At 39.3% G+C, this 23,598-nt stretch overlaps 1 protein-coding gene across 1 annotated transcript in view; it reads left to right on the forward strand.

The window, feature by feature from the left end:
- The window catches only part of COL8A1 (collagen type VIII alpha 1 chain), an 86,460-nt gene that overhangs the window by 40,541 nt on the left and 22,321 nt on the right, over positions 1-23,598 (forward strand). The window contains exon 3 of the mRNA XM_057364169.1: positions 14,803-14,913. The gene's annotated coding sequence lies outside the window, so the exon portion shown is untranslated. The remainder of the gene's footprint in view (positions 1-14,802; positions 14,914-23,598) is intronic.

The raw sequence follows: 23,598 nt of genomic DNA on the forward strand, positions 1-23,598 counted from the left end.
TGCTAACATCCCTGTGCAAAGARATACTTGACTCTACACAGAGCTAAGCAACAAGTCATGAGACCTAAGGCTTGGCATTGCCAGTAACTTGCTGGGAACTTTCAGGCAAATGATTATTTCCATTTTCCTTTGTTTTCCTAATTCTAAGTTGGTAATAACAAAACTTACATACTTATCCTAGAAAGTCTTGTGGCTGTAAGTTGTCTTCAGCTCTAATCAGCATTACTACAAAAACTGGCTATGTTCAGCACTTCATTTTGTTGAGAGCTGAGACATCATTTCATTTTCTCCTGTTGTGCTCCCAAAGGAAGCAGTACCCACTCCCAGTGGGTTTAAAAACCAACAATCTACCTGCTAATACTATTTTCACTGGGCTGTTTACACCTTCACGTACATTTGTTGTTATATATTATTGGTTCACAGGCTTTTCCACCTAGTGGGAATGAAATTGGGCTGCTCACACCAGCAGTACCAGTTTGCTGCTGAGCAACAGCAGTTCTTGAGACCTGAAGACTGATCTTGTGCCTGTTGCTCACACTGACTTGTACTRATCACTCACTCCCTGAGGTCTTTCATGAGAGGCACTGAGATTAATTCATAACCAAAGAATTGCTTGGGCTGAGAGAAGCGACAGCATCCATGTGTAAGCCAAATAGGGATAATCTCCTCATGTCACTCTCAGTTTTCTGCTGTGRAGAGAGACTTGCTTAAAATATTGTAGAATGCTTTCTTGGTCATGTTGAGTGCAGAGTTTTCTGCTGGTGTCATTTGGTGCAGTGAAAAAAAGGCAGAGGACCAGTTTAAACTGAATCACAGGCATTTCTGCTGAGAAAGCAATTGCTGCCTCAGAGACATTGAACAATGAGGTCTGCTTTGAAGAGCTAATACAAGTTTATTTGCCCTGCAACAGAGCAAACCTTCAGTTCTCCTTTTTTTGAAACATTCTTTCAATAGTTTAGCCTGGGTTTTGTACAACCTTTACAGAATTAAGCGCTCTAGCAGACTGCTGCCAACAAAGGTTGCTTAATTCCTCAGTAAAGGGGGAGTCTTGTTATTTAAATAAAGTAGCTACTGTAGTAGATTTGCAGATATGTTAAGAGTATTACAGGATCTAGAGGTAGATTTAGGAAGAAAATACTATAAAGCAGGAAAAAATTAAACAGAGTACTTATTGAAACTTGAAGGACATTATGACATGTGATGTGATTGCATCAGATAGGAGCAGGTGGAAGTRCGTTACCTGTGCATGCAGTGTAATGCATGTTGCAAAGTGACTTGATTATAGTTATACTTTCCTTTAAAACATGGTCACCTTTTAAATCTACCACTACCAATTCCTTTGGAGGAAGACAACAGAAGCCACAGGGCTYTTCTGTCCCTTTTTATGGACTGCAAACCACCATATTATGGTTTTCCTAAGTACCAGTGAGTTACCCACAATTTTTTGTCTGAAACTGGACAGGTGAATTCAYCTGCCATAGATTCCCTGTGACAGGACAGCAGCTGTTGCATTACCAGAGGAATCACAGCAACAGAGATTATTTAGTCTAATGCCTTCACTGTGGTGATTAAGTCACTGCAATAGCCATTCTGGAAAAAAAAATCCAGGGTCAACTCAGTATCCATTCCTATGTGAATACAAGTTTTTCTTCTGCTTTAACTCACCAACATGGAATTAGTAAGTGCTATGGTATTGCCTGGTCACTGCAAGTTCCTCTAAATCCAGGATTTTAGTGCAACTAAGCAGACCCTGGAGTTTCTCCAGCATTTCTCTCTCAATCAGAAAGAGAGAACCGAAAAGCCACAGCCATGCACAGAAGGTACTGACAGMTTTAAYSGAGTCCTGAAGGACTGGGAAGGGGRRARTCCTTTCTGCTGACCCTTTCACAGGAAGGGAGTTCCATGACTGTTCTACTGGAACCTTTCAGGCTTGTGTTCTCAAGTGTAGACAATTATATTTTTTTACTGCGTAAGTCATACTACACCAAAGCAACCAGAGTCTTCTGCAAGCAGGAACAGCTCAGTGGTGCTTTCTTACTGCTTTTCTTCCCTGGCCTGTGGTACTTTACAAGGAAGGGGTGGGCTGCCTGTTGCTGCAGGTTGATGGCTGATTGCATGCTTTGACACAAGGTGTCAGGCTCTTGTCTGGGCTTTGCATAAAACCTCACATAAAACCACACATGACTGTGTTTAGCTAGTGATATATACACTGGAAAGACACAACCAGTCTACATTTTTCAGCTTGTGAAAGTTCATCTGTCAGACCAACCTCTTGAACAAGCACTCTGGGATTTTACTGGAAAAAATTACTTCMGGAAAAACATTCTCCAGCACTCTCAAAAACCTGTATGCAAATTTGCTTCCTTTAGAGAATAAACGAGTGTTTTAGCAGACTCAGCTCTAGGGGTTTTATTAGCAGGTTATTAAATGTTCTTTTTTATTTAAATATAATTTAAAGAAAAAAAATTAGACACTTACAGGASTCTGGCAGTACTAAAATACAGAAGAAGAAAGAGAAACCTGACAAAACACATAAGCAAAAACCAAAGCTGGTTCTCCTCAGGGCTTGGTTTGCATAAATTATTTATGATCTCTATCGAAGCCCATGGATTTGCATAAATTTAAAGAGCAGTCAATGTATTTGCTCACAAAGTGAATGCGCAGAAATTCTTTCCTTTATTCTTGGATGACATTTTGCTACTAGAAATTACAAACCAACTAAGCATTGAAATGTGCTTTTCCCCAACACCACTGAATGGTCTGGTTTATGACTTTTCTTTGGGRTGGTAACAAACTCTGGAATCAATCAGTTTTTAATGTAAGGTGGGATCTATCTTCTTTTTTCTCTACTAAGCTATTTATTACACTAATAATATTTCTTTGGTATCTCAGAGTCCCCATTATTTGACACTATGGATATCTGCCTGTGCATAAATATTTAATGCACTACCCATAACCCTGCAGATACACACATAAATCATTAACAATTGTAGAGAAATTCTKGGAAGTTTGAAGTCAATGGCAAAACTTTTCCTTGACTTCAGCAAGGATCATATTTTGCCTCTGCTCCCTTAGCAATGTGTCTAGCAGGTGTCACTGCCCTTTTAATGCCAGATGTCTGCTAGAAGTTCCAAATAACAGTATTTGCCTTATTATCCAGCATATTAAAATTGTATTTTCTGCTGGCTCACACTGAGCGTGCAGTCCAAGGTGGAGGTTGTGACATCTGCCCAAATGAGATTGCATACTGCTAGAATGAATTCCCAGATCATTCCTTAGTGGGTTTGGAGCTAACAGAATCATAAACAGAAGTTGATTTGTATTCTAAATGGCCAAAGAGYTGCAATAAAGGCTTAGGATGGTTGGATGTTCCAAAGCACCGTGCCAGTTAGAACTATTGTTTATGTCACTGACCTCATCTGACCAACTGTCCAACACTGTGCAGCCTCCAGTAGATTYCTGTGCTGGCACGCTGCAAACACGTGAGCAAATGAGCTGGGTATAGAAATAATAATATTAGCAAATATCTTGGATCTCTAGCGCAGCTTTCAGTCCAAGAGATTTAAATAACTACGTCTGTTAATTAAGCTCTTCCAGCTTCCACTATGAGGTGGGTAAATGTTAACATAATCATTCTTTAGATGGGAAGATATTAGCAGAGAGCTGTTAAATGACCTTCCTGCTGGCTGATATGATTTCTGTGGAAGGTGGCACCTGTATCTAACAAGGCTGTTTCTCATGTGCTTTCAAGCAAATGAAGTCAGTTGAAGATAAGCTGACAATGTATCTCTGCATGTTTCGCCCAATTTACCCCTGCCCTGTCTTTTTTTGGTCTCAAAATAGGATTTACCATGTAGGTGATACATGGCTTAAAAATCAGAATTCACCTCTGCTAGAGATACATATGTTCAATGGACTGGTGACTTCTGCAAGAATCCATACCTCTAATTAATGAAGATTTCATCTTTGGGGAAAAAGCAACCCAGAGAGATATCTTTCTGTCTTTCTTTGAAGAAGAGCTCACTTTAGGAGAATGCAATATTCATTTTCTCTTGCGATTTTTGGGAGCGAGAGCATGTCTGATTTTCCCCATCCTTTGTCAGTGTCATCCCATTATACTCAGATATTTTTACACTTCTTTCCCCAATAAAATTCACCTGAAAATAGTGGTATAAAAGTAAGATGTTAATAGCTCTACAACTCTGTTACTATTTTTGATCTCTAAAACAGCTATATCAATCAGTCATATTTACAATTTGAGCCATCTTCCTCCATCAGACCTCATCCTATTCAAGTTCAATTTAAAATTAAAATAACTGTATCCTTTATTTTACTGTTCTCATAACCAAATATGCTAAACCTGCTAACTATCCTATTAAACCTGCCAGCTATCCTGCTAAGATCTGAAATATCTTATTAATGTCAGCCAGACCTAAAACTTAACCCAGTCAGCCTTGTACTATTATTGCCTAAGAAATCAAAGGCATTAACCAGCTGCTAAGGAAGGTTAATAATCTTGTTTTTATTTGCATTTATGAGATTTTGAGGGAAGAAATGGCTGGTATTTTTCCAGTTTCCAAAGGCTAAAGATTCCATTTAACTCTGTGCTTCGATGTAGGTATCACTTCTGAACATGGTATCTGAAGTCATCCCACATGAAACCAATAAAAATATCTAAGTCCCTAGGAAATAAATTTAAGTCCTGAGGAAATTCAAGGCCAGGTTGGATGGGGCTCTGAGCAATYTGGCCTAGTTGAAGGTGTCCCTTCCCACAGCAGCRGTGTTGGAACCAGGTGATCTTCAAGGTCCCCTTTCAACCCAAACCATTCTAATATTCTATGACTTGGACACCAGTGAAGGTATTTATGTCTGTTAAACTCTCCACAGTTTAAGCCATGGAAAAGAGGACAGATTTATTTTCTACCACATATAACACAGAAATTATCTACAGGTAAGGGTATATTCACGTCGGAGGTTACAAATTTATAAATACTTTGTTATGTCACTGATTTTATCCTGAAGAACTTATCTATAATACAGTTTTATAACTGTTGTAGGATATGACTTCAAATTAGTTCAGGTAAAAATATCAAGGATAAAAGAAAGTGGGCCTAACTCCTGGAGGGTTCTCTCATATGCATGCAAATTTAATTTTATTACTAATTGAAGATTGAACTTCAGAACAGAAAAATTACATTGCCATGCTCAGATGGCTACAATATGCAGAACAGTTTAGATTTAGCCAATCCATCCCACACTATCAAAATCCTTCTTGCTACCTCCTGAAAAGACGGACATCAGATTCAAGTCTACATTTATGAAAAAGTAAAATTAAATTAATGCACTAATATCATTTTAAATTTATTCTTAATTAATCAAAAGTGATATATATCTGATTGATACTTGAAAAGACTGTTTCCATTCTGCTGACCAAGCTGTTGTTATCATCTTACAATCAATCTTTATTCAAGATCTTTACTTTCCACACATCTTCAAAATTTCAGAAGTGTTAGAGAGATTAGAAATGTTAGAGAGATTAGAAATGTTCTATCACCAAAATCTTTCTGTTAACTCAAAGGAGGCATCTTTCTTTAGAATTAGCATTAGTTAATCTTCTTATTCTCAGGAATTCATCAAAGCCTGGACTTCTGTGGCTTTTTATAGGTGAAATATTTACAGAATCTYTGCTTAGTTATATTTTCATCCAAATGTTCTTTCTGTTGCTGTCTATAGGACAGTACAGATAAGTCAAAGTACTTAATTTTGCTGTGCTTGTGCTATTTATTATYACATAAATTTAAGACAATTTTTTAATGTCCCGTGGCAGAGAGGGTGGAACTAGGGATTCTTTAGGGTCCCTTCCAAACCAAATCATTCTATTTTTAATTAATGTTGTCATCCTTATCAGCCCATTTTATTAATTTTATATATTCCATGGCATTTGCCRTGTTTATTGCATGACTCATGCCTGGGATCTGAGCATCATTGCCAACTTGTCCACAACTCACCTTACAGCTGCTGTCTCTTYTAAAGCTTTTAATCTGCACAGCAGTAYAGCTGAGAGTCTAATACAGCAATAYGTGTAAATRSCAYCTACATAAACACATCAAGTGATGAAACKTCAGAGCAGAAATTCCAAGCCTGATAGAAACACAGTATCTACTGTAAGTTTTAATTAGCGAAGTACACTCATAAGATAAAAATAATTCAGTGCTGGGAAAAGTGGAAGCTGTGTTTTTTGGGGTTAAGGAGTCAAGGGGCAGGGTAACGTGAGATCTGGCTGAGTTCACAGGACGTATCTCAAGTGCAATAATTTCAAGAGGTGGGATGTGTGGTAATTCCTTCAAACAAACTGGCAGTGTTTGTGCTGCTGGTGCTGGATAAGGCTCATATTCCTGCAGAAAAGAAGGCTGACACACTAAAGCACTACCATGAGACAGGGAACACCTCCTTCCTATGCCCTACATCTCCCGGGCAACCCTCCCAGCCTCAGTCCAGCCAAAAAATGGGAGTAGTACTGCTTCCCTATCTCACCAGATACTGTGAAGATAAATACGTGAATATTTAGGTATTACTGTAAAGATGACCAAATAAGCTGCTGGCATGAGCTTATTGGGTTCTATATTGGCATGGAGAGGAATTCTCCTTGTTGCCTGTAATGGGAAACTCCTAAAATCTTGCCTTAAAAGGAACAGACAACAAACAGCACGAATCCCTAAGGGGAATGAAGAGGAGGTCATACTTTACAGTCCACGTAGGCATTTTACTTCCAAGGGGAGCATTTTGAACATATTCTCAGTATTTTTTCCTCTGTAAACCAGAAAGCATTTTCCTCTGTGATGAAACATACAAATATAACATTTCTCCTTTTTGATAAATACTAGCAGACCATGTTCGTTTTAATTTCCTCYTCCCAACCCAAGTATAAAGCATGTCTGTTTGAGTATCTTTAATTGCTTTGTTTTTATGTAAGAGAAAAAGTATGGTGAAAAAGAAAACCACCCATACTTTTCTGCCCATTGGTATTTTGCTCTCTGCTAAGTAGGGGGGCATTTCTACCACTTAAATATAAGCTCCTATTTAGCACAGAATCTAATCATGTACATAACTCAAAGTCTAACACTTGCTCTCAAAAATAAATGAGATGCCTGTTTAATTACTTCATCAATTTAGTGCTCTGGAGACTTGAACAGAAAAGTTTTGCYTTTTTTTAGGATGTGAGATTCAATAATTCTGCCAATGTAGAAATTCATTGGCCATTTCATCTCCTTCAAGCTTTTCCCATTTGCAAAAAAATCAAACATATAGAGAATTCAGTTATCTGGGTATCAGCAATAGAGATAGAATTTAGTTTTGTTTGTTTGTTTCTGCTCATGCACAGTATGCAGATGACAGTCAATACATCTGCCCTGATATATTTCGTCTGGATTATATTCATGGAGTTTAGAACAATTCTAAACAATTCCTTCAAATCTACACTACAGAAGTCAGCATAGTCCTTATGTCTCTCCTTCATCTTTAGAGAGAAATTACATAAAAGGATGTGGTGTGGGTCATGGAGTTTAGCCAAAGAAGTCAACAAAGCAGCAAGAATTGCCTGGTGCCAGTCAGGGCAAGGAACACCACCTATACCTGTGGTAAACAGAGCACATTGGTCATTGTGTGATGTATTAGCAATGTGTTCTCACTTTTTATTAGATTATATAAAAAAATGTGCACTTTGCTTCATTTTTCCTTATAATATGAGACTAAGCTGATAAAAATTCCAGGATGGATAAAGAATTGGTTTGTTGAGATTGGCAGCAGTAAGGAACTGGAAAGTTTACATTTATTTTCTTTCTTTTTCTTTTCTTCTTTTCTTTTTGTTTTTTAAGAGGCACACATAAATAACCTGACTAAATTACACCACGCCCTTCACACCTACTGTTTCCTTTTACTAGTACCTCTCCCAGAAACAGCTAATCTTGGCTGCACCAGCAAATCCTTCTGTGTGTTAGTTAGAATCAGGAAAAATTTCAAGACAGAAGTTCAGTAGTCCTAACAGAGTTTACGTTTCATCATAAATTTGAATTTCTGTCCAAGTTCCTGGTGCAGAAACATACCAGAGAAAAACATGCAGTGATACATAACTCTGTCCTGAAGGCCTGGCAAAATTTCTGTCTGGACCAATAATACCTCCCTATAATCTTCTTGGCCCTCRGAGGCCTACTCCTTAATTGCAGTTCAGTGTGCTCCAACAAACCTTTTCTGGGGAGGTGGTTTTGTAGGAATTGCTTTGGCTGAAACGCCTGAGAAGCTTATCACAGTTATAAGCCACTATTAACAAGAAACACATCTTGTGACAGTGCCAGTATCATTAAGGAAAGGGAGAACCATTAYCCCATGTGCTTATGTTTACCTCAAGGCACATTGCCTGGCAAGCAAAAACTAAATGACTGAATTTTTATGGACTGAACAAAATACAACACCTATACCTATTAGCAAACAAGTGGCAGTCACACCCCTATTAGCCTCTGATAGCCTAATCTTGAAGAATCAAGTTACTGATGTTTGATGGATTACAGAAAATGTGTTTTATATCTATAGAACAAGTCCAAAGTATTGCATATCCTGAGAAGGTAGAAAAATTCCTCAGACACAATAAAGCCAATTTAAAATGGAGAAAAAGGAGGACTTTCTTTTACTGGCTTAAGGAAACACCTTTACAGCTAGATTCTGAAAGYATTGTGCTGGTTCCTAAGTATTCAGACATGTATATCTCTGAATAAAGCCCACAGGAATTGTCTGGTTAAGACCACCCATTTCGTTCTTAAATTTTCACCCTTTGTCCATTAAGTGTCTGTTCACTTTCTATGTTTAATGTCTCCTACACAGCAGGAAAATATGGCATAAAAGCAGCCCAGCCYAGCATGGTATGCATTGAACAGTTACTTTTGTTATCATGGAAGGAAAAGACAGATTTTGGTGGGGAGTGGGTAGGAACAGGGCCCCTGCTAATAACTAGAACTAGTGGTGTTAAACAGAGGTAATACTTATCTACCTAAAGCTGAGCTTCAATCCTGAAGAGTAATTATTGGAGTTTACAGCACACATCCAACCCCACTGAGTTATCATAAAAGGCAAAATATGTCTCTCCATGGGGATGTTTAGATCTTTCCCTGCTGCTTGCTGGAGTTGGTCCTGGCCGGCTGAAGTGTCTGTCAGGTCCATTTTGAAGCCCCCGTGTGCAGCCAGAGAAGTTGGAAACTCTGATAGTGCACAGACCTCCCTTGAGGACTCTGCCTGCCTCCATCAGGTACCAAAAAAAGCACATCCTTTCCCAAGGCTTGAGGGTGCTGACAAGCTTGTGAAGGATGTTTACTGTCTTGCTGACCTGAACTGTTCATTGGATAGCGGGGTCAAGAAGAAGGATTGAAAACAGACAATGCTCAGATCCTAGGAAACAGAATACCTTGTTCACCCAACAGTGAGCCAGATTATAGATAACATTACCTGATMACATCAGATAGAGTGAGTAATGTTTCTTCTCAAGTCTAATGATGGCAACCTACAGTGCAACCAATCCTAATTACAGTCCTTAAATACAAAAGAAGTTTATGCTTCCTATGCAGACTAAGTTAGCCACACATMCTGAAACAGTAAATTACCTGTAAAAGGCAGTCAGAATGATTTTTTTCAAAGACAGCATACACAAGATTTTTTAAGCAGCACAGAAATCCCATAAAGCTAACAGGAGTACCATCTGAAGGACTCTGGATTTACTACAATGGAAAAATAAAATAGGCAAGAGGATGTGATTACATCCCTTCCTTCTATTATTATTCTCAGTCACTGGTAGAAACTTGGCACACCATTTCTGAAGCAGCTRTGACAAACTCAGTTTTTCTTTGTGTGTATGTGTGTGTGTCTGTGTGTGTGTGAAGGAAGAATGCTTTTACCTCGGTGTTGCTTAAAGTTTTGGTTGTGATTCAAGCATCTCAAAATATTGAGAATAATTTGCAACATTATGTGCTGCCAGCATTTGCAGTACAAAACTCTGTGTCTTTCTCACACTTTATTTWAAAAAGAACATTTTGCACCTCAATAGCTAGTTGTGGTTTTGGATCATAAGGCACTAAGGGTTTTGATCTGTTCTGATTCCCACCCCTTCTGTCTCATTTTTCTCATGGCTTAGAACAAAATATTAATGTGACTCATCTGTCATAAGTAATTTTCATATCCTCTACCTTCTATTTTGGTGTGTGATTAGAAAAAAACTGTAGTTATGTAAAAATATTTTGTATSTTATATAATGGAAAATAGATATCACAGGTACTTTAAGCAAAAAAGAACAATGTCAGGAGAAAAGTACACTATAAATGAAAGCAACTTATATATAATATAATTAATAAATACTGTAAAACATGCTATTTCAATTTACTATTTTTTAGTATTAAATRTTACAGCTGTCATCTCTGGAACACTGGTAAAGAAAATAATGGGGGGAAAAATAGAGTTTATGGACTGTCTTATCCAAAGTGAGTCCCAACTTTGATACCAAAACATTTACAAGGACACTAATTATACTTGGAAAGCTGGAATTCARAATTGCAAATGTCAGTTCCAGGATGTTAATATTTTCTGGTTCAGTTTAGAAAATCCTATATAGCGTGCTACTTTCAAAAAATGCAATTATGTGTCTACATTCCTGGGACTTTTCTCCAGATCAACCTTCTATCCCACCCTAGTACTTTTTCACAAAAAACCCTTACACATTCCCTAGAAAACAAAAAAGTCAGTACAGAAGTGATTTTGCTGCAGAGGCATTTCCAACAGTTGACCATATCCTTCTTTTCTCCCTCAAACAGCAAACTGAAATATTTTACTAAGTGGATCCAGTTCAGTGAAAGCCTCATTCCACAAAAGTCATTTGCATTTGGGTTGAGTACTGAATCAGCAGGACTTCAGTATCTGCTTAAAATAGAAATTGTATTTCTGGGACTACTTAAATTAACTARGGATCATGCTGTTTCTGTGCTAAGGGAGAGAATACAGTGATTTTGTGATTTTCTGCCTTTCTGTTTTTGTCTTTCTGCGCTTGAATTGCAAATACAAAATGTTGTTTTCTGCARTCAGTTAATACCTGCAGGCAGCAGWGGGGAAGGGAGGGAAGACTGCAAGCCACCTCACTATATTTGAAGATTTAGAACACATAAAATAAGTTCTCTGAGATACAATKTTGCACGAAGTAATTCTTCAAAGCAGAGCAATGAAATGAAACATTATCAATCAGGAAATTCAATGCTTAAATGTTCTCTTAGGAATTATTTCTCTCATTCTAGCCTCTCTCATGTTCCCTCCCTCCCCCCAGCTTGCTTCTCCAAGAAGCCTTCTTGGGAGTTATTTTCTCCACATCAAAAAAAGAGTTGTTGCTTCAAGTTACCCAGCCATCATGGCTTGAACTTGGGACTTCTCCAAATAGTCTTAATATATATATATCAGGATCTGCATGTGACCGAGTAACACAGTGAAGACAGGGATTGTATCAGTAGGAAGTCTTTCAAGAAATTATTTTTTCACGTTAAGAAAAGTCTTGCACCATTGTAGGTTTTCAGTTCTGAAAGCAATGAAGTGGAAGAATGCACATCAAGTGATTGGTCTCAGGACATGAAGAGCTGGATAATAATAATATTAGATGAATGTTAAAGGAAACAGAGTGGCTAGGAGTTCGCCTAAGAAAAATCACTGGAGCTTTTTGAGTGATCTATTGGAGCTGGAATTTGTCTTTTTATTTGTTACACTGTGTTGAAAGCCAAACTCCCAGCTGAGGGCATCCTTGGAGCTGACAAGGCAGKCAGGGGTGGCAGTGGTGGGGAAAGACGTGAGAGTGAAAGGTGGAGATTGAGTGGCCTCTCTGTGGGGAGGTTTAAAGGACACAGGGCACTTTTTCTGCTTGTGAAATTGTTTCTCTTCCCTGTGACTCCTTCTTTTCCTTCCTTTCCCTCCTCCTCAGAGGGAGGACACCCAGRGACCTTCCCTTTACTTCCATTGTTTCCAACATCACCATCTACACATTTTTCTGTTCTTTCTTTATTGTCAAGGAGGCGTCAGTCTTGGTTTGGAGGGACAGAAACTAGGCCAGGAYCAGGGCAGAAAGGCAGAGAAATCCTGCTGGAGATAGGACAGATGTGACTGCTGCTGCTGTGATGGGGCCCTCTGGTACACACTGGCAYTCCTTTACCCTCTGTCTAATCCTGCAAAGTCAGTAACAGCAGCATGGATGGTACAAACAGGAGGCAGGAATGAGCTGTTTTKGCTGAAATGCCTAATCCCTCTCCTCAGTCACAGGCAAAGTAGCTGCCATGCCCTTCAGTCTGGCAGGTCTCCATTTTGCTAAGTATACAAAACTACTTCTGACTTGGAGACTTCTCCATGTTCACATAAAAAGCTAAGCCAAAGCCCCAAACCTAAATACCTACAAGTTGCAGATAAATTTGTATCCCAGGCTGAACTGCAGAGCACAGAGGCTTCTCTAAAAGTCCTGATACAGTGCAGAAGGGTTCTGAATTATTGCCTCATTCTTCGAAGAAGGCCTGTTTGGCAGGATAAACAGCAAAAACCCACTCTTCAAAAAACTAGGAAGCAAGTGGCAACAAAGTTGTGCATTAGCATTGGCAGTTTCTGCTCTTCAGGCTTTACAGTCCTCTCAGAAAGGTGTCAAAAACACATTTCATTGTATAGCTCCAATGAATTGGATTAAATCAATTGCAAATCATCCACAGTAGTGGGACATTAAGTCATGTTGATCACATTATCTCCTAAACTGCACCACAAACTCACCAGGCATCTGCTTGCAAGAGATGGATGGMGTCAGGAGAAAATCACCACCTATTRTCTGTCAGAGCAAGGGTGGATTGGAGATCAGATTTGGTATTGCCAGAAAACTGAGCCTGCTGTCATTAAAGAGATTTTTTTTAAAATAAATTTTACACCAGAGGCCAGAAAGCTTTGTCTTCATTAATCTAATCCATAGTCTAAGACAGAGGACCTGGAAAGCATCCAGTTTCATTCTGAAAGGGGTTTGGGCTCTGAGAGGAACATGCCTACCTGGCTGCCATGGTGCAGCAGCTCTCAGAGGCTGTGCTGGAACTAGGTAGGCAGCTGGAGACACCTGAAAGGAGAAATGGATTCCAGCCAGCAATCAGAAACTCAAGAGCTGTGTGGCAAAAATGTACCCTGGTGATACAGGGCTGATGTTTGGGGATCTCCTTTCTGGCAGAAAACACTCCTCTATCTAGAAAATCAAGCTTCTTTTGTTAAAATGCAYTGTTCTGAGAATAATTTAACTAATTATTTTGTCAGATTGGAGAGACCTCACAGTAGCCCTGGTGTGGCATTCAGATGGAACAAGGTAGAGGTAGATTTCAAATGGGCTTGAATAAATCTGAGGTAAAAGCAGATTTCTGCAGTCAAGCAGATTTCCCTTATGAAATCAGTACTCCTCTCTTTCCAATTGCTTCCTGATCGTAAGGTTTGCATGGTCTTGTGGTGGCCACCCAGGGCAGAGCTGACTGGGTGCCAGGGTGCAGGGCACTGCTGCAGTGAAGCCTTGCACGGGTGGGAGCTGCTGCTCCTGAGTTTGCATTTTGCCCTGACTGATAAAATGCCAAAAGTAAATGGGGGGATACCTTTGGGTGTGTTTATTCCTTGGAGTTACTCTGACTGCTGGGAAACCAGTGGTTCTGGAGAGCAAAAACACAGGCATGGAAGATCTTAGGCCAAATACCTCAATTTTCAACCATAAATATTTCAGCAGTGAAGAAGAATCACCCTGCTGTTTCAGTAGCCCGTGGCTCCGTGCAGGATGGATGCTGAGCAGCCAGTGCAGTGTGTGTGGTGAGCAGCTGAGGGCAGGGGCTGTGCAGAGAGGGTGGGACCATCCCCAGCTCTGATCCAGCACAGCACTCAAGCACATGCTCACTCCAGCTGGGCACTCTTATCCCAAATGCTCCATCCACAGTTGAACCCTACACACCTTGATGGCACCTGACCCTACCAGATCACAGAGACTTCTCCCAGTCACGTCAGTGGGATTTGTGTCAGGTGAAGCACATAGGATATGATAGCAGCTGTGTGAGAATGATCAGACTATAAAATAGCAAAGCARATTTTCTTTTATATATAGGACACTGCCATTATCTGTGGCTCCCCCGTTCATATCCTCACATTACGGGTGCAGTAATTCTCAGGACTTCGGTAGTTCCAAGCACAATGGCTCTTGGGAAGTAATGGTTTTATTTATGCATTGCATGAAAGRGTTTGTATGTACATTTTCATGGGCACAACACACATACGAGAGAAATATGAGATTAGAAATATGATGATTTTCATCTCTATTTCAAACTGATAATTTTATACCTTGTAATCTGAAAAAGTTACACAAAAGTTACACCCTTCTCTGTAGAAGGGTGGGAACAAGGCTTGAGGCACTTTAGAAATTCTAAMCTGTAGTTTGATTTACAGCATAATTATTACAGGATTGCCAACAAAAACACCGAACACTAGGATTTTGGTCCATATTCAAACTGCTGCATCAGTTTTCACAAGCACTGGATAACTAAAAAGGCTGCTCAAACTTAATGAGTTGCCAGGTTTTCATACTTCTGAACASTACACCTTGAGTAAGAAGCTGGAATATGGAATTAAAGGACTATGTTAAGACACTATGTTTGAAAATTTTGATCAGTATTTGTTAGTATTTCTGTGGGGGGGAAGGAGGATATTGTGCTCATACATTTCTTATAAGCTTTCTTTTCCCCCTAGGGATCAACTTAAAATCAAGAGTAACGCCGGGCTTAACGCAATCAGGAAATCTCGGACTCTTAAGGTGAAAAGCAACCAACCTGTCCTTCTTCCCTGTCCCAAAATCTAAATGTAAGTATATTCARCTTTGCAATCCTAAGTGAGTTCWGTAAGTGAGTTCTATAAGTGAGTTYAAAGTGCAAAGGATTGAAACTGGAATTGTCTTAAAGCCATCACCCACATAGGATTTGATAGGTTATTCAAGTGTTCGCTACACACCCAAGCTTTTGAATTTTGAGTGGAAAATTGTATGGTACATAAATTTTGGTGGTCATCTTCACCAGCCCTTTTTATCATAAAAAAAAATCTACCCTTTCAGTCATTCTCCATTGTTTGATAGGAGAGAACATGTAACTCTGGCATTTGTGTTTATGCGAAGAAGCTTGGCTTAAATCTGTTTTTATGGTTGGAGAAGAGTCAGGACAGGTTTCATTAAAAAAGAAATGTCAAAAAACATTTTATCCTGTGAACAGAGTGAACTACACTGTTGATGGGCTTTTGATCCCCAGAATGCATATGTGCATGTGTCCACTTCCATATGCATGCACATGCTAAAATAAAGAGCAGTAACATTCATTGAGAAATCCATGCTTAATACAATGTTTAGTTTAGCTCAGTAATGGGAAGGATATGTTAAACATTATTCTGAGCCTTAATGGAAAAGTTTCTGACAACGAGACATTAGCTCATACTGTCCACAGTCATCTTATGCCTCTGACTATTGTTTGTTATCAAGTGTGACTTTTGGAAGAAAAAATGCATTATTGCTTAACAAGTTGCATTGCAGTAGTGTCCTGCACTCTGTTTTGGTTTCTAGAAAGCTAATTAACAGAATCCACATGGTAAGRATTAATCATGTAAATTCCTCAGACTTTCCGGACATCTTTTAAGGAGGATGAGTGCCACATTCAATAGCGTTGCTCGCTGGCGGAGAAATCATACACAATTTGTCTGAAATGAAAAACCAGCAGAGTCACACAAAGTCCACAGTGTGGCTTCTAGAGCAGCAGCCTTGGCACAGACCTCGCACATGACTGGGAGCACATGAACCCAGTGGGATGGACTGGTGACAGGATTTTAGGATCTCTGGCCACTCCACCGCTGGAGCTGTCCCTGGTAACTGTTTCACCCAGCATCAGTTCTGTGACCTACTCTATATCAGGTGCTAGAAAAATCTAAAAAAAAAAAAAAAAAAAAAAAAAAAAAAAGAAGAAACAAAAAGATTTAAAAATGCTCAAAGCTCCAGCCCACAACTACTGATAGAGTAAAACACTTCTCAGCTAGTATTTACATTCCCCCACTGCATCCATAAAGTTTTAGAGTCCATCCATTTAACAAAACATCCATCCAAGAATGGCAATGGACTTTGATAATTCAGCTGCAAAATTTCTATAGTACTTGATATAAAGACTGTATAACAACACTGCTCTTTTCATTAGTAATTTTTTCAAACCTTTTGATAAATATCTTCTGGTGTTACATAGTAATGCAGATCACTTTTATTGAAGTATTGYTCAGTATTTTATAGTCCTTAACCTACAAGAGGTGAAGCAGTTATATAAGTGATTAAATACAGCTGCTAGACAGAAAAAAGCAARTTAAGCTAAGCATTACAAATTAGCACCCACTACTTTTCATGGACGCAAAATTGCTTTGAGAAAAACACTGTCCTCAACAATTCACATATATCAAGGAACAGAGAAGTAAGGGGAAAACAAACTTAAAAAGGGGTTGAAAGTTCTGGAAAATATTGTTATTTCCTTTTTTTCTTTTAATYTGTTCCAGTGAATGGAGAAGAATTTCAGCAAAACATGCAGATCTGGATAGAATGAAATGAAAAGGAAACAAAGCCCTCTATCTGTAGCAAGAATACAGAAAATTTTCAGACTTGAGCATCAACTGGCAGATAGACTTGAAAGGCATTTGGGTCAAATAGAAGTCCTGAGCTGCTACCAAAATCAACAGTCTAATTGTCTCAGCTGAAACTGGGGCTTAGCTGTTGGGTTTCCTGTAACTACATCTTGCCACAAACAGGTCTGCTAAGTTTTTCCTTCAATAATAAAATAAAACACAGTAAAATTAAGATAAATACAAGAGACAATGAAGAAGAGTATGTAGTTCCCACCACAGGGAGGGGAGCACACGTTCGTGTGAGAACGTGAAAATTTGTGAGGATGTTAAAATAGTTCTTGTCAGTTCTAAATGGTTAATATGACAGTTCCTTAAAAATAAACAATCAAACATCTGAAAGTAATTGCTAGACTAAGGGATTTATTTTATTTAAGCAATAAGGTATTTTAAAAATGTACTTAGAATGTCTAGCTTGCTTCAAATTGCTTTGGTTTTCTATACAGTGTCATGGTAGTCACTACCCACCCAAAAGTGGTATTTTAATAATATTTTTAAATTGAAAARAAACACAATTGAAATGAAGAAAGCAAAACTATTCAGAAAGGTTACCAAAATGCACAGTTTAACTTCAGAGACTTTCTAATCTGATCAGGAAGCAGAATGAAAAGAAAAAATACTGTGCTGAATTCAGAGGCACTGGGTCAGGTGATAAAGTTATACAATTTTATGTGGATTTACTGAGGTTGTATTTTAAAATCCAAAGCAAACCTAAGTGACTGAAAGTAATGTTTCAGTTTATGTAGGCTGGTATTTTTTCTGTCTATCCGTTTTCCTGTTGAACTGCCTTTTATGCCTCTCAGTGTATAAATTTCTTGAACATAGGCATCTCCTTCTCCTCCATCCTCACTTTGCTCCTCATTTTCTTGTGCTTTATGTTTTCTTGTGCTTTATATTTTTCTTGTGCATTTTTTCTTGTGCTTCATTCAATCCCTACTTTCCTGATAATAAGGATTAGTTTATGGGTCTGCCTTTTCCCTGTCTGACTTAGGGGGCTGGAAATACTGGATGACTTTTAGTAGAACCTGAACCTCAAATTACTCAAGTATTTATGGAAATGTTACCTTACATTTCCAGGACCATTTATTTTAAATAGGAGTCAGTTGCTGGACTCCTTTACTCACTCATGAAAACCTAGYATCAGATTCCTCTCAGCAGCTTTGGATGGGAGGAAATTAAAGGAGAATTACAAAAGAAAAATCTTTTCCAAACATAGCAGTGTTATTCAATAGCTWAGAAATTTACTTTTCCTGTTGGTGAATGTGGTTTCTTTAACTAATCCAAGCATTATTGTGAATAAACCCRATGGTTGCTTTTGTCTGTGTTTTGAAGAGGGGCTTGTTGAGGGCTTTAGTAGGAATAATTGACACATAAAGCTTCAGTACAGAAGAACACATGAAAAGAACAAGATGAACTTGCCTCTACAAATCATTAGAATCGGGGATRTTGTATAGGCACCTCCTGCTTGCTGTTAGTAAGCATGATGACAAGTTTATGGTCCCAGGCTGTGCTCAGCAGAGATCCAAGGAACCTGCTGCTCACTGAATTCTCGGCTTCCGAGTCACCTACTCCCCAGACCAACTCMCATGAAAAGAACTTGAAGCCAGCAGGCAGCAGATTTTTGTGCTGATAACAGGGAGTTTGTGGAAGACTGGAACAATGTGCCACTCTCTCTCGGGTTTGGGAAATAGTTATACCAAACAGTAAGTCTTCTTACAGGTGTTGCATTAYGCATAAATTCTCCTGTTTATATGCTGAAGCATATGGTTTATTAACAGGTAGTTCATTAACAGTAACAAGTAGAGCATACAGCTGCCWTCATCACTTTGCAAATGTTTTCCACATATTTTCCGTACCTTTCACAGAAAAGCAGCACCAAGTGAAAAGTCTTCTTTCAAAAGCCTCATTARCATAAATTATCAATGAAATGATTGAATCTGTCTGAACTCACAGTTTCTTTTGGAAACACCAACGTATTTTCTATGCAGAAGTTTCTCAGGAAATGTCGCATTTTAAGACAATTTTCTAGACCCTAAAGAGTTCAGACACAACTCTATTAATACCTTTGGCTTGTAAAGTTCAAGCAATGCTACCACAGTGTGCAATGAAATTTGAAATACAGTCAGAATAATTGCCCATCTAATACTACAAGTTCAACTAAAACATTTGTTATATAATTCAACCTTATATTTTGTTTCTAAGGAGTTTTATGTAGCTGTCGGCTTTATTTAAGTAACTGTTTAAGGCTGTCCTRTTTTAATTGGCAAAGTCACGCAAATAGCAACCCATATTACAGTTCAAGTAGTCTTGGATAGGAACAATTTTTAAATCACAGAATGGTTGAGGTTGAAAGTTACCTTTGGAAAATATTGTTATTTCCTTGTCCAACCCAGCCTGCTCAAGCAGGGACACCAAGACTGGTTGCCCAGGACCATGTCCAGAAAGCTTTTGAGTTATTTCCAAGGATGAGACTCCACAACCTCCCTGATAACCAACTTTCCTACTCCCTCTACTCACTCTCACAATTTCTACTTTATCCATCTGAAACTTCCCCTGCACATGTTCTCTGCAACAGTCTAGCTTCTTATTTACAAGGGTGGATGAATGTTGAAGCACAATGCTGAAATCGGGGATTTTTGATTTAAGAAGGCAATGCAGCTCTTTACTGAATGCATTTTTTGGCCATTTAGTCAGTAGTCACCTGTGTATTTCCATGTAAATGGCAGATGGTGTAAATGGAGTCAGCTGTGCASCTTGGGAATGTGAGCTATGCCAGCTGATGGCAAAGCTAAGGCTTTCTTTAGAATWCTTCCTTTGGGTGCAAACAGCATATTTCATGCTACTTTGCTTGCATTACAGCTATTTTTAAGCAATCCACAGAATGGAGACTTAAGTATTTTGAACATGCAGAAGGTCTGGTATGTGCTCAGGTCCCCCCTCCTGTGCAGTGTTTGTGAAGCTGTCCCTTGATAAATGACAAACTGAAAACGCAAAGAAAAGGCAACAGCATGGAGCCTGTGCTGACAATGTACACAGAAATTTGAGTTTAGCAGACAAAGTTCACAGTTTGCAGTGAAAGGTCATAAGGATTTCAGGCATTTATGGTATTTTGTCTCTGCTGTCTGCACAATATCAAACAAATGAAAAACCCCTGATAGACAGCTTCCAATTCTGTATACTTGGCATCCCTGCACAGCCTGAAGGAACACGGGAAGCTCCGTCTTTGGCATTCTGCAATTATTTGAGGACACGCCATCCTAACAARGCTTTAACACTTACTCAGCCCCAAGTTTTCATGTGATGTTTGATAAGCTGAAAGGCTTACCCAGCTCGGTTAAGCACAGTGGCCTGCACTTTTTTTTTTTTCTGAAAATTTAGCATGATGAGGAAGAGTTCTAACACTTTAACTATCARCAATTTATGTTTGTTTTTTCTCAACCACTGTAGAGTCACATTAAAATACATCAAATACTTTTATGAGAAATCTGCAGTTGAACCAAATGAGACTTGGAGGAGTCTGACTTCCATTATTATTTTTATTATAATTTTTGCCTGCAGTGAGTTCATTCCCTCTGCTGGATATTATTAACATCTCTTTTAGGAAAGGYTTAGCTCTGGCCTGTGAAACACTGACAATGACATTTTTATTTCTCAAACTCAATTAAATATATACCAAGTGGAGATTGTTTTCCTGGAGGTATGCCACTTCAGAAATCTAAAGAGTTACATTATCTATGTATCTCAGATGTGACTGCACCCACTGTTTCTTGTGAAACCACTACTTGCAATATTCAGGCCTGTGCTGCAGAAACGAGAAAAAAAATCCATAGGAATCTTGTCTTTGGGTGCATCTCGCCTGGACTCAGAATATTCAGATATCTTATGAGTGCGAGCCAGGTGTTGGCTGAAGCTTTTGCAGAGTGTATTCTTTGAATCTTTCAAATGAGCTTTTTTGTGTTTCTAACTTTGCAACCCCTGGCGTATCTCGGCATGATCACACATGAGGAGTTTGTTGTGCACACTATGAGTGCCAAACACTCAAGTCCACATTGTGTCTACAGATGCTGAACATGCCTGGTGAAGTTTTCCCTGTTCCTCCCACAGATGTGCCTGACAATGGCATGAGGGATTTATTTCCAGTCTCAGATGCTTGCACACTTTGCACACCCTGTCCTTCAGGCTCAGATGGAAGATCCATTTCAGTCACTGTGCAATATATTCCTTCATACTCTTCYTGAGACACACATTTTTGTACTTAGAGATACAAATTCCTTTACTATACCTGAAACTTGATGCCCATTACCAGGCTTAGAAGTACAGTTACCCACACAGGTACCAGTGCTTGTGAAAAGATGAAGATTTAAGGTCTCGCCAGACAGTCCTCCTTTGACTTCTCTCTCCTTTTAATTCCCTCTCCCCCCTCACTTTTTATTGAGATATGGAAGACTTTTCTCTGAGATTCAGTAGTGCTGAATGGAGCAGAATGTAGATGTTACCTYCTCCTACCRTGGCCAKMWKMTGGCCATGGTAGGAATGGCCAGAAACACCATTTCAYATTGTGATTAAACCCAGCCAGGAATGTGTATGACCCCTAAATGGGAGTTACAATGCATAGGAACTGCAGACACACTCACACTTCACTCCCTTTCTTCCCTAAATATAGAATGGTTAAGACCAAAGGACTGATGCTTACCATCTCCTACTCAGCAGCAGAAAAATCTGCAGATACTGCTGTGCTCAAAGCAAAGCACATTGCAACACTTCCATGAGAGCGAGAAAACAAAGTCTCTTGCCTTTTGACAAATGAGAGTCTGAAAAGTTAAACACAGTCTAAATGACAGGTCAGAAAGGACTAAAAGGAAAGGTATTTGTTAAGGCTTAGTTTATGTCATATTTGCCCTGGCCAACACAAGGGAGATGCTGCTCGTAATGAGCTCTCTGTAGGTGATCAAAGTATCTGAAAGAAAGGAAGACTCTCCTCATTCAAAAGCACAGGAAAATGCTGTCTTAAAATATGATTTTACCTTTGCCAGAAAAAAAAAAAAATCTTTAATTCATCACAACACAGAGGGCAGTGTAACACAGCCGTGCACCAGCCAACATGGACCATAGCACCTATATAAAGGACAGTTATGTGAGCATGTTTTTATTATTKAAATGCCAGTGTTAGAGCCATGTGTGCTGAGCGGATGGCTCACGCCACCTACAGGGCACATCCGCACCGAGACGYGTCCGCTCCCAAGGACTGCCCCTGAAAACCCAGTGCACTTTCCATCCTGATCAAAAATTGCTCCAACAGCTATTTGAACTGGCTGTAGCACCTGTCATATTTAAATACATATATATAGATAGATAAGAAACATTTGGTCTTCAGATGTTACACCATTTGGCATTCAGTGTGCCTGATTTTATRAGTATGCTTGCTAACAATCTGTTTTTTGTCCTGGTTACAAATAAGGAGACATAAACATCTAATTCTCCTCTGTTATTGCCACAAATTAGTTACAGTGACGGTATCTGGAATTAGAAAAAAGACGAGTTTCAAATGCCAGACCTATTCTGTGTACTAGAGACTGCAGTAGGCAATCTAATAAAACTCCAAAGCTTACAAAGCTACGATTGCTCGTAAGAGCTTACCATCCCTGAACTGCCCCATGTAGTGTTTGSATAAAGTCAAGATGAATCCCAGTGTGCAGCTATGGTGCTAAAGAGGAAAATGCCTTCAATTATAGCTGTAGAAACAGTACCCTTTCCTTGGGAATAACAGGATTTCCTGCACAGAACTGTGCAAGTACCAGCCTTCCTGCTGTTTTTCAGAGGCTCATTTCTATCACCCATTTCAGCTCTTTTTTCACTCATTAGCACTACCTAGTCCTTAAGTCATAACAGTTCAGCTCCAAAAGCAGGTCACAGCCTGGGCAGCTGAGCTTGAATGTGGGGGTCACTGATGATGGTAGGAGCCCTTCTCCCAGCCTCCTAGAAGCAAAGGGCTAATCCTGTGGGACAGCAGTCCCAGGCTGGCTTGCTTTGCAGACTTTAGAGAGGGTGGAGGTGGACGAACCAGAAATGGAATAGGTGAAGACWCAAGGACTGCAGCCTCCCCTCCCCACCCAGCTGGAGCACTGGAAACAGCCKGTGGGAGGYCAGTGCATGCCACAGACATGGCCTYCCCATACAATTTCCCCAAATCATGCCCTGCTTTGTCTTCCTTCAGCAAATGGGCTTTTTACAGGACTTACATGATTAAAACAAGAAACTATTCCAGACCCTATTACATTCTTTTTAATRTACTAATCTGCACCGGGCCAGTGGGATTTTTGGTCTGTGCTTCTTTACCCTTTTCACCTTCTTCTCCACAACACTTTTGCAATCTCRGTGGATGACATATTGGAAAGTTGGCAGTAAGGAATACCCTCTTCCTGATTCTCAGGAGATGAATCAGCACATGAGGCACTCGTTTGGTTCAGCCATGTTATACCAATTTTACTCATGGACAATGCCACTGATACAATGGAAGTTTATTTTAAATTACTACTACTCAGAGATGAGTATCAGAGCTTAAACTTTACTCTTCTCTTACAAAGTGCAGTTGTTGTAAAGATTCCTTCCAGTAAGACCTGCTGTCTTCTTGACAAACATCTTTTCAAGAAACTCTTTTGCATCTCACAGCCCTGAAGAGAACTAGAAAAACCGTGTCTGTTCATCAAGACTGACTTGTAGTCTCTGTGTGGCTTTATTTGAAGTCAGAGGTTCAGAGAYACCTGAAAACAGTCACCTGCAGGGAGTGGAAGCTGTGGGAAACAATGCAGTGCATAAAAGAGCTTACTGTCACTGCCACACTTGGTATAA

This window comes from Malurus melanocephalus, unplaced genomic scaffold, assembly GCF_030028575.1.
Source record: "Malurus melanocephalus ecotype Western Australia unplaced genomic scaffold, MMel_1.1 scaffold_36, whole genome shotgun sequence".
Taxonomy (NCBI): Eukaryota; Metazoa; Chordata; class Aves; order Passeriformes; family Maluridae; genus Malurus; species Malurus melanocephalus.